Source organism: Oryctolagus cuniculus, chromosome 7 (genome assembly GCF_964237555.1).
Source record: "Oryctolagus cuniculus chromosome 7, mOryCun1.1, whole genome shotgun sequence".
Taxonomy (NCBI): Eukaryota; Metazoa; Chordata; class Mammalia; order Lagomorpha; family Leporidae; genus Oryctolagus; species Oryctolagus cuniculus.
Window position 1 is genome coordinate 70,994,214 of NC_091438.1, and position 16,526 is coordinate 71,010,739.

At 40.3% G+C, this 16,526-nt stretch overlaps 1 pseudogene; it reads right to left on the minus strand.

Moving 5' to 3' along the window:
• LOC100355875 (X-ray repair cross-complementing protein 6 pseudogene) overlaps positions 1–15,519 on the minus strand; it is a 32,492-nt pseudogene extending 16,973 nt beyond the window's left edge.
• Positions 15,520–16,526: the final 1,007 nt, after the last annotated feature.

Genomic DNA, 16,526 nt, shown 5'->3' on the forward strand with positions numbered 1-16,526 from the left:
TCCCACATGGGTGCAGGGTCCCAAATAACTTGGGCCATCTTCTACTGCTTTCCCAGGCCATAGCAGAGAGCCAGATTGGAAGTGGAGCAGCCAGGACTAGAACTGGTATCCATATGGGATGCTGGTGCTTCAGGCCAGGGCGTTAACCTACTGTGCCACAGCACCAGCCCCAGTATTGCTCTAGTCATTGGAAAATAATACAGCAGGCATTAGCTGGTCTCAAAGTGTTTTATAGATGGTAAGCAAAAATCATGTAAATAAAAACAAATTCAAGCTGAATAAGCACCAAGAAGGAAAATTACAGGGATGTTGTAAGGGAGTGAGACAAATGTAACTGCTTTAGGTTGGTGAGACAAGGAAGACATCTACAGAGAAAGCACATTTAAGCTGAAACCCCAGAAATAGGTAGCTATTAGCCAGGTGAAGAGCGAGAGAAAACTGCTCCATCTCAACTGAATAGCACCTGGTGAAGGCCCCGATTTGCAAAAGAGGTTTGTGCATGTGGAAACTGGACAGAAACCTCTGTAGCAGCGACATAGTTAACGAGTTCAATATGGAGTCTCCGGGGCCACGTACACGTTGTAAGGTCTCCTTGGCTATTTTTCACAAGTGCAGTTGGAAATAAGTTGGAGGAGCAAATCACATGTATTTTAAGAATTTTATGTTTTCCCTGATCTGAGGTAACCAATAGAGTACCAAAAATGTAATGTTCAGGGGTGAAATTCACATTTTGAAACTTGATGATTGTTTACAGCTCTTGTCTCTACTGGTGAGGAACAGTGTCTTTTTCTTCTTACTACTTGTTGAATCCTTTACTTAGCATAGGGTTAATCTCATGAGTATAAAGTAAACTGAAAGTATATCATTGTAAAATTAAGAGAAGGAATAAGAGAGGAAGGAGGAGGAAGTGTGGGAGTGTGGGCGGGAAGGAGGGTAGGCCGGTAGTATCACTGTGTTTCTTTTCTTTTTTTTTTCTTTTTTTTTTTTTTCTTTTTTTTTTTTTTTTTGACAGGCAGAGTGGACAGTGAGAGAGAGAGACAGAGAGAAAGGTCTTCCTTTTCCATTGGTTCACCCTCCAATGGCCGCTGCGGCCGGCGCATCGCATCGCGCTGATCCGAAGCCAGGAGCCAGGTGCTTTTCGTGGTCTCCCATGGGGTGCAGGCCCCAAGGACTTGGGCCATCCTCCACTGCACTCCCTGGCCACAGCAGAGAGCTGGCCTGGAAGAGGGGCAACCGGGACAGAATCCGGCGCCCCGACCGGGACTAGAACCCGGTGTGCCGGCGCCGCAAGGCAGAGGATTAGCCTATTGAGCCACGGCACCGGCACTGTGTTTCTAAATTGGTATATTTGAATTGCTTGAAATTTGTTTACCTTAAATTAAAAAAAAAGAATTTCCCCAACGACTTTGGTTGGACAGGTAAAGGAGAAAGTCCCTGAGCAGTCAATAGACAGGAAGGAGTCCACACAATGGTATTGCAGAGTAGTGGTGAAAGCAGAAGTGGTGAGAAATAGACGTAGTCGGGCTTGAATTTGGAGGTGTTCCAGGATTTGTATCTAGATCTGAAATGTGGTGAGAAAGGAGGGGATATGAGAACTTTCAGGTTTCAGGGCATCAGTGAATGAAGGAGGCAACTTGGAGATGAAGACAGAATAAAAATTTGTATAAGAAGGAGACACAATTACAGATCTGTAATTGATGCACAGTTATTCTTAAGTGTTGAAAATTAACTGAAATGTGATCCCTGTTGAACATGGTGGTGGGAATGGGAGAGGGAAGAGATGTATAATTTGGGACATGCTCAGGCTGACTTGCCCCAAGTGGTGGAGTTGGAAGCATACCAGGGGATTCCAATTCAATCCCATCGAGGTGGCATGTACCAATGCCATCTCACTGTTCCAGGTGATCAGTTTCAGTTCACAGTTGGTCATGGTGAAGGGACTGGGAGTCAAAGGGAGCACATAGACAAGTCTAGTACCTGCTAATGCTAACTGATGGAGTAAATAAAGGGGAGAGTGATCCAACATGGGAAGTGAGATGCTCAGCAGACTCATAGAATGGCAGATGTCCTAAATAGCACTCTGGCCTCAGATTCAGCCCTAAAGGCATTCGGAGCTGGCTGAAAAGCTCATGAGAGTATTTCAGGCATGGAAAGCCAAGACACTCTGGCAAAAGATCTCTGCGAGTGAGATCCCAGTGGAAAGAACAGGTCTTCAAAGAAGGAGGTACCTTTCTCTGAAGGGAGGAGAGAACCTCCACTTTGACTATGACCTTGTCTAAACAAGATAAGAGTCGGAGAACTCAGAGGGCTTCCATAGCCTTGGAAACTCATGACTGGAGCATAGGGAGATTACTGATGCCATAGACAGGAGTGTCAATTGGTAAAGTCAACAACAGGAGTCACTGTGCACTTACTCCTCATGTAGGATCTCTATCCTTAATGTGCTGTACATTGAGATTTAATGCTATAACGAGTACTCAAACAATATATTTCACTTTGTGTTTCTATGGGGGTGCAAACTGTTAAAATCCTTACTTAATGCATACTAAACTGATCCTCTGTAAAAAAAAAAAAAAAAAAAAAAAAGAAATTATCAATTCCCAACTTGACTCTCACTGGGATTAAACATGACAATAGGTCTGCTCTGATTTCATCATCATTTAAAAAAATCATCTATTATTTTTCACTTTATGTTTCTGTGTGGGAGCAAACTGTTGAAATCCATACTTAATGTATACTAAGCTGATCTTCTGTATATTAAGATAATCGAAAATGAATCTTGATGTGAATGGAAGGGGAGAGGGAGTGGGAAAGGGGAGGGTTGTGGGTGGGAGGGACTGTATGGGGGGGAAGCCATTGTAATCCATAAGTCGTACTTTGGAAATTTATATGCATTAAATAAAAGTTTAAAAAAAAAAAAAAGAAGGAGACACAGAATTTCCTGATATGAACTGTTTTTTGTCATTCACATCCTCAGTTTAGTTATTTTAATACCTTTGGGTTTATGACTAAGGTTTCAGACTCCCAGATATTATAATTCTAGTCTTGTTGGGGCTGGCACCTTGGCGCACTAGGTTAATCCTCTGCCTGCAGAGCTGGCATCCAATATGGGCGCCGGGTTCTAGTCCTGGTTGCTCCTCTTCTAGTACAGCTCTCTGCTGTGGCTTGGGAGGGCAGTGGAGGATGGTACAAGTGCTTGAGCCCCTGCATCCACGTGGGCGACCAGGAAGAAGCACCTGGCTCCTGGCTTCAGATCGGCACAGCTCCTGCCATTGTGACCATTTGGAGAGTGAACCAACGGAAAGAAGACCTTTCTCTCTGTCTCTCTCTCACTGTTTGTAACTCTACTTCTCAAATAAATAAAATCTTTAAGAAAAATAATTCTAGTCTTGTGAAGGTCAAATTGCAATGCTGAAACTTTTCAACACCAAGGACAATATCCCATACTTCTGAATCATCTCAGCACAGAGCAGGTGCTCAGTAAGTTATTTTCATGTTAACTTTTCATCATTTAATTAATGGGCATTGATTGCTTGAGATTTCCTTGCTGATAAGGATAATGTCTTGCACATGGTGGGCATGTGGTGGGCTTTAGTGAATATCTGGATACCTGAATTAGAAGTTGCATTTATTGATCTCAGTTAAGGACAGGACAGTAGGAAGAACATTTGTGAACCTCATTGTACATACTGAGTGTTAATATATTTTGTTAAATTAGCATCTTTCCATCATCTTCCTATCCTTTTTGCTCAAGGAGTTTGGGAGTCAGATTTAGGCTGCTTGCACCTTTTGGCTGCTCTTGCTTCTTCTTTTTGGTTCTTCCTGAACGTGGGGAGACTATTTTCTCATCTCTTTCTGCTAATCTCTAAACATGGTGGGGCAGTGTTAAAGAAAAATTTATTATGACACTTGTTAAAGTGATAAGGAAGGCTTTATTAAAAACTACTATATGGGTCTGGCACTGTGGCATAGTGGGTTATCGCCCTGGCCTGGAGTGCTGGCATCCCATATAGGTGACGGTTCAAGTCCCGGCTGCTTCACTTCTGATCCAGCTCTCTGCTATGGCCTAGGAAAGCAGAAGAACATGGCCCCAGTCCTTGGGCCCCTGCACCTGCGTGGGTGACCAGGAAGAAACCCTTGGCTCCTGGCTTTAGATCAGCACAGCTCCGGCCGTTGTGGTCAACTGGGGAGTGAATCATCGAATGGAAGACTTCTCTCTCTTTCTCTCTCTCTCTCTCTCTCTCTGCCTCTCCTCTCTCTGTCTAGTTCTGACTTTCAAATAAATAAACAAATATTTAAAAATAATAAAAAACCACTATAATAGGTTTTAAGACTATTGCAGTAGGGGAGAGAGAACAGGCTGAACTCCAAGTACAAGTGATATAACTGCTTATGAGAAGATAGGAAGGCATCACATAGATTATAGAAAATCATCAAGATACGTACATCAAGAGTAGATGAAATCTTGGGACATCCTCAATGTGACTTGCCGCAAATGGTAGAGTTAGAAACGTGCCAGGGGATTCGAATTCAATCCCATCAAGGTGGCATGTACCAATGCTATCTCACTAGTTCAGTGATCAATTTCAGTTCACAATTGATCATACTGATAGGACTAAGAGTCAAAGGGATCACATAAACAAGACTAGTGTCTGCTAATACTAACTGATAGAATAAAAAAGGGAGAGAATGATCCAACATGGGAAGTGAGATACACAGCAGACTCATAGAATGGCAGATGTCCTAAACAGCACTCTGGCCTCAGAATCAACCCTTAAGGCATTCGGATCTGGCTGAAGAGCCCATGAGAGTATTTTAGGCATGGAAAGCCAAGACACTCTGGCAAAAAAAACCAAAAAAACCAACACCTAAATGAAAGATCTCTGCGAGTGAGACCCCAGTGGAAAGAATGGGCCATCAAAGAAGGAGGTATCTTTCTCTGAAGGGAGAAGGGAACTTCCACTTTGACTACGACCTTGTCTAAAAAAGATCGGAGTTGGTGAACTCAAAAGGCTTCCATAGCCTTGGCAACTCATGACAAGAGCCTAGGGTGATTACTGAGGCCATAAATAAGAGTGTCAATTTGTTAAGTCAACAACAGGAGTCACTGTGCACTTACTCTCCATGTAGGATCTCTGTCCTTAATGTGTTGTACAATGTGAATTAATGCTATAACTAGTACTAAAACAGTATTTTGCACTTTGTGTTTCTGTGTGGGTACAAACTGTTGAAATCTTTACTTAATATGTACTAAATTGATCTTGTGTATATAAAATAATTGAAAATGTGTCTTGATGTGAATGGAATGGGAGAGGGAGTGGGAGATGTGAGGGGTGAGGGTGGGAGGGAAGTTATGGGGGGTGGGGAGCCATTGTAATCCATAAACTGTACTTTGGAAATTTATATTTATTAAGTAAAAGTTAAAATAAAAAGAAGGAAATCTTGCTCAATTAATGAAATTCTTGATGAAGACAGGCTAAGGTGACCAGGTATCATCTGGGAGATGGTGGCAGATGAAGAATTGATCAAATGTCAAGGGTTATCAAATACTCAATGGTGGTGGATTCGCTTTAAGCTGACTTGGCAGGCTAATACTGGTCTATGCTGAGCAAGAAGAATGGGGCCAAGGGTAAAGTTTAGTTGAGAAGAGGGCTCACAGGAGCCCAACACAAGTTTGATGAAGAGCATCTTTGTCAGCTGGGTCTGCCTGTGTGCACCTGCAGTTGTCCTGCCATTGTTCACTGCTGCCAGATTGACTGTGAAGTTTGCATACAGCAAACATAAGCTGTTCTCCAAAACCTAGAGCTATAATTAAGCAAACTGTTGGACAATCATATCAGCTTCCCAAGTGGCTCTGCAATGAGCTAGAAACAATATATTTAATTGATATTTTTGATTCTTCAAGAAGCCAAACACATATTAGTACACTTAAAAAAAGACTTGTGGAAATGAAATTAGCAGATACATTTATTTTGTGGAAAAATGCTCTTGGAATCCATGCATGGTTTTTCATAATACTCATTTTCTATGAACTCTTTAAAGACCCCCCTCATTTGTCCAAATATGCCAACGTGGTGGATTTATTGTTTTGTTTTGTTTGTTTCTGCAACAGCAGAAGAGAGTGAATTATCGTACTACAGTTGTAGCCATGCAATATCATGTTCTGTGCTAGTTCTTTAGAAACATTATGCCATTTATTCCATTGATTCTCACAACGACTGAAGAAATCATCACTACCGAAGAAAACAAGACAAGTGCTAGAAATTTGATTCTATTTTTTTTGTTTTTATTTTTTTTTTTGCTATCATACCCGATGATCCCAGGTTTATTTTTTAAAAAAATATTTTATTTATTTATTTGAGAGGTAGAGTTACAGACAGTGAGAGAGAGAGAGAGAGAGAAATCTTCCGTCCACTGGTTCACTCCCCAAATAGCTACAATTACCGGAGCTGCGCCGATCTGAAGCCAGGAGCCAGGAGCTTCTTCCAGGTCTCCCACATGGGTGCAGAGGCCCAAGGACTTGGGCCATCTTCCACTGCTTTCCCAGGCCACAGCAGAGAGCTGAATGGGAAGAGGAGCCGCCAGGACTAGAACTGGCGCCCATATGGGATGCTGGTGCTGCAGGTGGAGGACTGCTGTGCCACCACGCCATCTCAGTCCCAGGATTAAAAAGGAGAGACCAGAAATTTTCATGGATTATGTTATTATACTCATCTCTGTTATATTATGTATATTATATAAGTGTCAATTTGAGAATTTAAATACTACTTAAGCTTGGTATCTCCAGGAAACTTTGCTAAAACATCAGGCTAAGCAAATACAAATTAGCAACTTTGTGCAACCCCCAGTTCATCTTACTCATTCTGTAAAAAATAGCAATTTACTATATGACTGTCCCTGCTCTAATTATCTTCATTTATCTATATTTCAGATTTTCTTAAAAACAACTTCTTTATAAATTAAGTAACCAAAACAGAATTTCTTAGAATATTGAGATGATTTAGCATTTGTCTAAACTAAAATATACTAAATGACTAGACAATTATCTTGGAGAAAAAAATCAGCAGTGACTTGGAATTTTAAAAACACTCAGCCTTGCAATTATTCCTCTCATTTTTTCTTTTCTTTGAAAACATTTCTTCTGTCTTACAATTGAAAGTGACTAGTTTCCAATTTTTATTCTTCCTTTATTTTGTTTTGCTGATTTAAGATGCTGCACTGTCCTTGGCTGCCTAATATCTAGGTTCTAAGAGTAACATTAGGGATCAAAGTCATTATTACACATTGAAAGCATTAAAATTGGCATAGACTTAACTCAGTAAATTCATGACTAGGAGTAAAATTGTTTTATATAAGGACATAGTTGTTGTGTTTCCAGGAAACCTTGCATTATTAAGAATCCTGGAGTCAAAGCAACTGATGGGGAGAAGTTAGGACCTAAACAGTGTGAGCATGGTAATTAGAAGCTTATTTTTCCTATAGAAATTAAAAATGATACAGATATCTTTAAGGGTAAATAATTTCTATTTTTAATGTAAAAATTATAGATCAAACAATAAAACAAAAAGCAAGATAGAAAATTTGAAGTAAGCCCCATGCATTTTAATGATAAAGATCAATTTCTAATGAGTTACCATTATCCTAAATAATTTTTACAATCAATTGCTATGGGAAAGACAAGAGTGAAATGAAGTATTTTTAAAAATGCATTGTCAAAGTTAATTGTAACATTCACAACTGCCAATGTTTTTTAATTTTAAGTATAGACAAATGACTAAAATTTGTAAGTCATATGCCTAATACTTTTTTTTTTTTTTGACAGGCAGAGTGGACAGTGAGAGAGAGAGACAGAGAGAAAGGTCTTCCTTTTGCTTTTGGTTCACCCTCCAATGGCCACCACGGCCGGAGCGCTGCGGCCAGCGCACCGCGCTGATCCGATGGCAGGAGCCAGGTGCTTCTCCTGGTCTCCTATGGGGTGCAGGGCCCAAGCACTTGGGCCATCCTCCACTGCACTCCCTGGCCACAGCAAAGAGCTGGCCTGGAAGAGGGGCAACCGGGACAGAATCCAGTGCCCCGACCGGGACTAGAACCCGGTGTGCCGGCGCTGCAAAGCGGAGGATTAGCCTAATGAGCCGCAGCGCCGGCCCATATGCCTAATACTTTTTCAAAATATCACTTAATACGACAGTTTCTGGGTCCAAGCTTGTTCTAAGTAGCAGCAATACATACAGTAAAAATTAGGGTCATTATGAAACACACAAAGAAAATGGAATTCTGGTACACATCAAATACATTTGGAAATAATTTAGAAAAATTTAGAGATACATTTTGGCATTTTTAAAAGATTTATTTATTTTTAAGACAGAGTTACAGTGAGAGAAAGAGAGAGAAAGAGAGGGAAAGAGAGGGAAAGAGAGGGAAAGAGAAAGGCCCTTCATCTGCTGGATCACTGCACAAATGGTTGCAAGGGGTGGAGCTGAGCCCATCTGAAGCCAGGAGCCAGGAGCTTCCTGTGAGTCTCCCACGTGGATATGGGACCCAAGGACTCAGGCCATCCTCCACTGCTTTCCCAGGAGCATTAGCATGGAGCTGGTTTGGAAATGGAGCAGCTAAGACTGGAACTGGCACCCATATTGGATGCCAGTGTGGCAGGCTGGGGTTTTAACCTGCTGAATTTTTTATAATGGAAATAGAAAATAATCTAAAATTTCAGCAACAGGGGGTTGGTAAATACATTTAATTTTGGTAAATTCCTATAATGCATATGTGTGTTATATGTAATGTTTGAATTCATGGTATATCATTAAGTGACAAAAACTGGTTATAGAATGGCATGCAAATCATAATTTCATTTTTGAAATTTTATTTGTATTTGTATTTATTTTCCATTGGAAATATCTAGAAAGGTAAATAATATTAACATGAACTATTTCTGATTAATTGAATATGGATGGCTTTTAAGTTTCTTGCTTTTGTTTCTCTAAAATTAGTATGGTTTATTGACTAAAAGTGAAAATAATAAATTTTGTAATGATGGTTATAATTGTTAATAGATAATTGTAAAATAACTCATATTTCCTAAAGTACTGCAGAAACTGGACTTGAGCTTTTGGAAAGTGATAAAGAACACAGTCAAAAAGTTGTTTATAATTACATACTATTCTATTTTAATATCTGGTCCAAGAAAATAAAATTATGGAAATTCTTTAGTGCACAGACTACAAAAGTGTTTACAAATGCATAATCTGTAAAATGCATCTGAATTGAATACTTATATTCTACTTGTTCTGAAGGTTGACAAAGGAATATTGTGTAGAAATAAAGTTATATTGTTAATATTCTCTGTAGTTTAATGGCCAAGTTAAGAAAAATGTAAAGCAAGATATTGATATGGTGATTTGCCATGCAATAATCAACTTTTCCAATAAAATTATCTGGGGGTGGCTGACGTTGCGATTCAGCAATCTAAGTTGTATCTATGACACTGGCATCTCATATCAAAGCACAGGTTTGACTCATGGCTGCTCTGCTTCTGATCCATCATCCTGCCAAAATGTCTTGGAAGCCAATGGAGGATGTCCCAAATACCTGGGCTCCTGGCATCCATCTGGAAGACTTGGATGGAGTTGTGGGCTCCTGGCTTTGGAATAGACCATTTGGGGAGTGAACCAGCTGATGGAAGATCTTTCTGTCTCTCTCTATTTCTCTCTGTGTATTTCTCTGTCACTCTCACCCTTAAATAAATAAATAAAATCTTTAAAAATTATTTATATTAAATTCAGAGAGATTGGAGAGAGACGGAGACAGAGACAGAGACAGAAAGAGAGAATTTTCATCCACTGTTTCAGTTCTTTCATCCACTGCTTCAATTCCCAAATGCTCCCATCATCTGTGACTGGACCAGGCCAGAGCACTGAATTCAATCCTGGTCTCTCACATGTGTGATAGGGACCCAGTGGCCTCCAAGAATTAACTTTTAAAAATAGTTTGATACTCATTAGTTAGTTGTAGACTTGGTTCTAGATGCTAGGGTATATAGTGGTATTTCAAAAAGTTTGTGGAAAGCTAAAAGAAAAGGTTATTTTGGTGTAAAATTTTTGGAAATCCACTTATATTTTTTCTTAGTATGTATTTTCTGATGATCTTTTTGAAGAATCCCTCATAGGTACAGACAAGACATGGTTTCTCATCACTAAATCTATTTAGCAAGAAAGTTAGAAATTCAAAAACTTAGTGACTATATATATATATTTATATACAACAGGTTTATTTAGCAGTTAAGATGCTAAGATGCCCAGGTCACTCATTGGAGTGCCTTTATTCAAAGCATAGCTCCAACTTTAGACTCCAGCTTCCTGCCAAGGCTGATCCTAGGAGGCAATTATGGCCCATGTAATTAGGTGCCTGCCGGGAGACCAGGATTGCATTCTCAACTCCTGATTTTGTCTCTCATCCAGCTCTGATTGTTGAGGGCATTTGGGAATGAACCAGTGGATGGGAGTTCTCTCTCTCTGGCCCTCTGGCTCTCTCTCTTTCTCTCTCTCAGTGTCTCTCTCCCTCTTATATGAATAAGAAATAGTTTCAAAGACCAAAAAGAAAACTTTGTGACATCTTAAGGGCAATACCAGCCATTTAGACAAAGTGTTATGAAAGCATAGAAGCAGTGTGATTAATTCATCCAAGTGTAGGATGGAGAAGTATCACAGAGAAGGTGAAATTTGAGTTGCCTCTTAAAGAATGAGTAGAATTTATAAAGTGGAGATTGCTGGAAGGGCTTTCCAGACAGATAAAAGAATGAGAATGGAGAAGTAAAGTGTAAGATGTGTAATGGGGACATTGATTGTTCACAGGTGTGGGTATGTGTGTGTGGAGAGGATAAATTTGTGTCAGAGGATACATATGAGAATGGATGCTCAAGAAACTGATAATGCATACATTCAGTTATGCAAGTACAAAAATGTAAAAGGCTAAAAAGACACAAAATATGCAAATTACACTTCTTCAATTAAATGTAGATTGTTTCTGTCATTTCAAATCTATAGCAGGAAGAAAATCAGCATGTATTGAGTTCCGATGCTGTGTCCTTTTCATCCTAATCATTGTATCTATTGTTTCATTTAGCATATAACTTAGACCTATACTGTTGATAATGCTCAATGTACACATGAGGAAATGAAGCAGCAGCAATTGCTCTAGTTCTTAGAAAGATGAAAGGCTCCAGAGTTCAAATCGCCAAGGCAGAGCACCCATAGGCAGCTTTCCATGGGAACGTTTATGCTCTCTCCTTGGACAGGACAGGTTTCAGAGCAGATCCGCTGTACCTTGTGACTATTGGAGCCTTGCAAAATGTGCCTGTGGGAATTGTGTGATTCCACAGTAGGATGAAAGGTGTAGTTTTGTCTCTGGTTAATTACTGTATTGGGGACCAGAGGCTCAGCACTCCCAACCTGCTTGAGGTGAGTCATTGCAGAGGGTTCTGTGATCACACACAGGACTGCACAGATGCTTTGTGTGGTTCATGTGGCAGCACAGGTGAAGTTTGTACCCCTGTGGCCTAACTCTGGGAATTGATCATCTTGGAAGAAAGGTGGTGAGGGTGTGATTGTGGAAACAGGGGTGATCATACCCTCCCCCCTGTTGAGAATAGAGAAGATCTACCAAGCCCAACCTGGCTGCCACCCTGGATACTTGCCCCATCCTGGAGAACTGACCAGAGCTCTTTGGCCACACTCAACACATGCCTTTGAGTATTCACTGAAAGAGCAGACACCCCGCAAAGCCACAGAGGAGACAAAGACAAAATCCATCAGAGAAACATAATTATGTACACAAATGCCTAAAAATAAATAAAGAAATTCAAGAAAAAAAGAATAAGTAAGATGACACAACTCTCCCAAATGGATAGATTCCTGGATACATACAATCTACAAAATTGAGTCATGAAGATATAGAAAACCTAAATAGACCAACAACACAGATGGAGATTGAATCAGTAATAAAGACCATGCTGCCGGTGCCGCGGCTCACTAGGCTAATCCTCCACCTAACGGCAGTGGCACACCGGGTACTAGTCCCGGTCGGGGCACTGGATTCTGTCCCGGTTGCCCCTCATCCAGGCCAGCTCTCTGCTGTGGCCAGGGAGTGCAGTGGAGGATGGCCCAAGTCCTTGGGGCCTGCACCCCATGGGAGACGAGGAGAAGCACCTGGCTCCTGCCTTCGGATCAGCACAGTGCGCCGGCCGCAGCGTGCTGGCTGTGGTGGCCATTGGAGGGTGAACCAACGGCAAAGGAAGACCTTTCTCTCTGTCTCTCTCTCTCACTGTCCACTCTGCCTGTCAAAAAACAAACAAACAAACAAACAAAAACATGCCAACAATGAAAAGCCAGGGCCTGATGGATCCACTGCTGAATTTGATCAGAGTTCTTCTTTTAAAAAGTAACTAACTCCAATTCTTCTCAAACAATTGAAATGGAGGGAGTCTCCCAAACCCCTTCTATGAGGTCATCATCACTTTAAATCCAAAATCATAAAAAGATATAATAAAGAGAACTATCCCTAATGAACATAAATGCAAAAATTCTCAACAAAATACTAGCTAATTGAATCCAGCAATACATAAGAAATATCATTCATCCAGACCAAGAGTGTCTGGTATGCAGGGATGGTTCAACATATGGATCTGGTATGCAGGGATATATCACATCACAAATTGAGGAGTAAATCTAATATAATTACCTCAATAGATGCAGAGAAAGCATTTGATAAAATACAGCATCCTTTTATGATTAAAACCTTAAATAAATTTGGTATAACTGCTATTTAGGACATCCGCCATTCTATGAGTCTGCTGAGTATCTCACTTCCCATGTTGGATCACTCTCCCCTTTATTTATTCTATCGGTTAGTGTTAGCAGATACTAGACTTGTTTATGTGCTCCCTTTGACTCTTAGTCCTTTCATTATGATCAATTGTGAACTGAAATTGATCACTTGGAATAGTGAGATGGCATTGGCACATGCCACCTTGATGGGATTGAATTGGAATCCCCTGGTATGTTTCCAACTCTACCAATTGGGGCAAGTCAGCCCGAGCATGCCCCAAATTATACATCTCTTCCCTCTCTTATTCCCACTCTTATGTTTAACAGGGATCACATTTCAGTTAATTTTCAACACTTAAGAATAACTGTGTGATAATTACAGAATTAAACCAGTCATATTAAGTAGAACAGACAAAAAAAATACTATGAGGGATAATGTATTAAGTTGTCCTTTAGCAGTCAGGGCTATGCTGATCAAGTCACCATTTCTCATAGTGTCCATTTCACTTCAGGAGGTTTCCTTTTTGGTGTTCAGTCAGTTGTCCTAAATAGCACTCTGGCCTCAGAATCAGCCCTAAAGGCACTCGGATCTGGCTGAAAAGCCCATGAGAGTATTTCAGGCATGGAAAGCCAAGACACTCTGGCAAAAAGATCTCTGTGAGTGAGATCCCAGTGGAAAGAACAGGTCTTCAAAGAGGGAGGTGCCTTTCTCTGAAGGGAGGAGAGAACCTCCACTTTGACTATGACCGTGTCTAAACAAGATAAGAGTCGGAGAACTCAAGGGGCTTCCATAGCCTTGGAAACTCATGACTGGTGCATAGGGAGATTACTGATGCCATAAACAGGAGTGTCAATTTGTAAAGTCAACAACAGGAGTCACTGTGCACTTACTCCTCATGTAGGATCTCTGTCCTTAATGTGCTGTACACTGAGGCTTAATGCTATAACGAGTACTCAAACAGTATATTTCACTTTGTGTTTCTATGGGGGTGCAAACTGTTGAAATCTTTACTTAATGTACACTAAACTGATCTTCTGTAAAAAAAAAAAAAAAAAAAAAAAGAAAAGAAATTATCAATTCCCAACTTGACTCTCACTGGGATTAAACATGACAATAGGTCTGATCTGATTTCATCATCATTTAAAAAAAATCATCTATTATTTTTCACTTTATGTTTCTGTGTGGGAGCAAACTGTTGAAATCCTTACTTAAGGTATACTAAGCTGATCTTCTGTATATTAAGATAATCGAAAATGAATCTTGATGTGAATGGAAGGGGAGAGGGAGTGGGAAAGGGGAGGGTTGTGGGTGGGAGGGACGGTATGGGGGGGGGAAGCCATTGTAACCCATGAGTCGTACTTTGGAAATTTATATTCATTAAATAAAAGATAAAAAAAAAAATTTGGTATAACTGAACATTCCTCAATACAACCAAGTCAATTTATTACAGACACAGAGCCAGCATCATATTGAATGGGGAAATGTTGAAAGCACTTCCACTGAGATCTAGAACCAGACAAAATGCTCACTTTCACCATTGTTCTTCAATGTAGTTGTGGAAGTTTTAGCCAGAGCCATAAGGCAAGAAAAAAAAAAAGAAATCAAAGGGATATAAATTGGAAAGGAGGAAATCAAATTATTCCTGCTTGCAGTTGACATGATTTTATATATAAAGGAACCAAAAATCTCCACTAAGGGGCTACTGTATCTCATAAGAGAGTTTGGTAAAGTGGTAGAATATAAAATTAACACAAAAAATAATACCCTTTTTAGACACAGAGAATGCCATAGCTCAGAAAGAGCATCTATGGTTAGTCACTTTCACAACATCTATAAAAAATTGAAATGCCTATGAATAAATTTAACCAATGAGGTGAAAAATCTCTATAATGAAAATTACAAAACAGTAGAAAAAGGAGACACAAAAAATGGAAAAAATCTTTCATGCTCATGATATGGAAGAATTAATATCAAAATGTACATACTACCCAATGCAATTTACAGGTTTGATGTGATATCAATCAAAATTACAATGACATTCTTCTCAAATGTAGAAAAACTATGCTAAAATTCATGTGGAAACACAAGAGTCCCCAAATGGCTAAAGAAATCTTAAACATCGAAAACAAAATTGGAGTAATCAAAATACCAGATTTCAAGACATACTAAAGGGCCGTTATAACCAAAATGCTTGACACTGGTACAAAAGTAGACATGTGGACCAGTGGAACAGAACAGAAATTCCAGAAAACAATCCATGCACCTACATGCACCTGATCTTTAATAAGGAAGGCAAAATTGAGAGGTTCCAGGATGGTTCTTTAGGGAGCAAAATGCAAAATTGTATGAAGTGCGCTCTTAGGAAAGAATTGGAGAGAAAACTGTATTGGAGGTCCTACGGGGTGGTGGTGGTGGTGGATACTGTTGACCTGTGTCAAGGGTGTGGACAAGCAATACGAGCTTGAGCACAGCTGCAGCTGCTGAGAGTGGGCAGCAGTTTGGAGATGGAGGTGAGACTGGACTGCAGCAAACTGTGGTGATATAGCTAGAGGCAGAGTGTGGCATGGACTGGAGCCCTGAGGGTAGTAGCTGCTGGTGGTTGCCTGCGGACCCAGCTGAAGTAGAGGGGACACTTTTTCTCACCCCAACTTCCCCAAGACAGCACACATTGCATGGCTGAGAGAGGGCAAGTGACATCTTGGGTTAGGATGGGAGCTTGGGAAGCCATTGTGCACATGCACTGAGATGGTACACCAAATCAGAAATGTTAGTGGCAATGGTGGACAGGAAGCAATGCTCAGCCATGGCTCTTGTGTGCCCGTGTGATCCAGAAATTCTAGTGGAGGGAACAGTTTACAGTCTCCACTGACTTTGAGCTTGGCTGGGAGGTGGCTGTGTAGCCATGTGGGACAGTAGGGCGCCTGCAGACTACCAGGGTCAGGATGCCTAGGTAGAGCTGTCTTGAGGAATATCTGCCTCTTTGTTGACTGGACAGGCTGGTAGGGTGGAAAGAAACCTCTGAACCTGGTGACTATGGAATCCACATGTGCTGAGACTGTGGGGACTCAGTGGTTACATGAAAAGGTGCAGAGTGTAGCTGGGTATTGATATCTACCATGCCCAACTTGGGTATTACCCTGGATACTCGATCTACCCTGAGGCACTGAATAGAGCTCCCTGGCCACACCCACAACACACCTCTTGATATTCATTGAAAATGCAGACATTCCACTAGACCACGGAGGTATAGCTCAAAACAAAAAGTTAATTATAGGATTACTCAAATGCAAACAGAAGCAAATCCACAAACTAAAGAAAAACACATGACAGAAATGAAATTTTTTCATAAAATTGATATTTTAAAGAACATTCAAATTGAAATATTAGAAATGAAGAATTCAGTAAATCAAGTAAAAATGTGATTGAAAGCATTAACAGCAGACTTGGTGAGGCAGAAGAAAGAATATCTGAACAAGAAAATAAATCTTTGGAAATCTTACAGTCAGACCAAAGGAAAAAAAATAAAAGAAGTAAACTTCCCCAATCTGGAGAAACAATGGGATATGAAAATACAGGAAGCACATAGAACTCCGAATAGACATGACCAGAAAATATCATCACCACTACTCATTGTAGTCAAACTTTCAACAGTAAAACAAAAAGAAAAGTTTCTAAAATGTACATAAGAAATATGCCAGATTCCA